Source organism: Solanum dulcamara, chromosome 11 (assembly GCF_947179165.1).
Source record: "Solanum dulcamara chromosome 11, daSolDulc1.2, whole genome shotgun sequence".
Lineage (NCBI taxonomy): Eukaryota > Viridiplantae > Streptophyta > Magnoliopsida > Solanales > Solanaceae > Solanum > Solanum dulcamara.
Genome location: NC_077247.1, coordinates 7370432 through 7372286, shown reverse-complemented (window position 1 = coordinate 7372286; position 1855 = coordinate 7370432). Strand labels below are relative to the sequence as shown.

Genomic DNA, 1855 nt, shown 5'->3' with positions numbered 1-1855 from the left:
CCTGTGAGGCTGCAATATGACGTGATATGATACGTATATATGTATCCTTATGCGTGTTGGCCCTATGAGGCACTGTTGGTATTTGTTTGCGTGCAGGTGTTAAGATAGCAAGAAATACAGAGGAAACTCTGTCCAAATTTTCCAGAAATAAAAAGAGAATGAGATACAGAGCTGTAGAATGTCTTGAAAGGTCGTTCCCACAATAATGATGTGAATATAACGAGGATCGTTATGAAAAAAAGTAGAGCCTAGTGAGAAAGTGGCTAAGGATAGGATGTGGTCCATGTAATGAGAATATAAGAGTAACTTGGGCGGTGCAGCCTGGCCTACCGAATCAGCTGCTGGGTCATCGTCCTCTTTGGTAGTTACGTGCCCCACGGGGCAGGATGCGATCATACTAGCACTAACGCACCGGATTCCATCAGAACTCCGAAGTTAAGCGTGTTTGGGCAAGAGTAATATTGGGATGGGTGACCCCCTGGGAAGCCCTGTGTGGCTGTGATATGAGATAATATGCATGTATATATGCGTTGGCCTTACATGGCATTGTTGATATAAAGAAGCATTGTGGATACGTGACTCCACCGTGAAAGATGATAACACCCTTTGAGATAGGGGATGTAGCTTTGCAAAATAACTAGTGCATTGCGAATTCATTAAAAGGACAAGTGGTACCCACTGGGATAAGGCTAGGGCTACGACAAAGCTTGGGACACCGAGCGTCGGAAGGTAAGTACTGCCTATTTTAGAATTGGAAACGGCTATAAGCCCTAGCTAGTTATTGATCAAAATAAATGGGAAGTCACTTTGAATAAATTGCTACGTGACTCAAGTACCAACAATTAGACTAAATTAGCACCTCATGATAGTGCTAAGCTGTCGTACCTGGGCAACCAAAGGTATGGACAATATAAAGGAGGGCATAGATATGATGCAGTGTATCAAATGTGTTAGAAATGAATCATATGTATTAGAAAATTAGAAATAAGGATGTAAAGTAGAACCCAAACAGATAGTGACATGGGTACACCCCAAAAGGGGGGAAGTGGATATGGAAGATACAAGCGTGGAATGAAACCAATCAACAATAAAACGTATTAATGTGAATACTTAAATTTCAAGTGAGATCCCATGCTGGAACAAGCTGGCAAAATTTAAAAGACAACAATAGGCGGATAGAAGCCAAGATGATACCTGCGATAGTGTTGAGAATTATTGATAAGGTCCTTAAATAAGTATGACATCATAGAATGGGTGCATACAAAGTAGGTGAATACAATAAGGGAATTACTATGAGAACTGAAACAAACTGTAAGGAATAGCTAGGCTATACTCGACAGAAGGTAAGATGTTAGTAACAAAGTTACTGACTACTAGTATTGTGGTTAACATTCGGGGACGAATGTTCTAAAGGGGGGAAGGATGTTACACCCCGTACTTTGATACCTTAGAACGCTTCTTAAGCTTTTTAAGTTCCTGGGAAGGCTACTAAGTTTCTTAAAAGTTATCATGCGCGGATACACTACGACACTATCAAACGACTCTAAGGGAGGGAGAATGTGATACCTCATAGTAGAGAAGGTTGGAGATGGAGTCATAAGAATCCGGAAGGAATTGGAGCCCAAGTAACAAGTCATAGGACTCGATTTAACTACATAAGTTATAAATGTAAAAGTCTTATATACTTGAGCTACTGGAGGACATACCAAGCCTACATAGCACGGATTACATAGGCTCTTAAAATAAAGTGAGATGACAAACCTACGAAAGGGAGCAAAAACTAGTTTTCGAACTTATGAAAGCAAAGCAAGCAGGTGACAAGCAGGTAGGTGACACACCTAGGTGGGACCCACAC

The 1855-nt window shown here is 41.0% G+C and overlaps 1 pseudogene; it reads left to right on the top strand.

The window, feature by feature from the left end:
• The first annotated feature begins 384 nt into the window (after positions 1–384).
• LOC129875396 (5S ribosomal RNA) lies at positions 385–502 on the top strand (annotated as a pseudogene).
• The last annotated feature ends 1353 nt before the right edge of the window (positions 503–1855 follow it).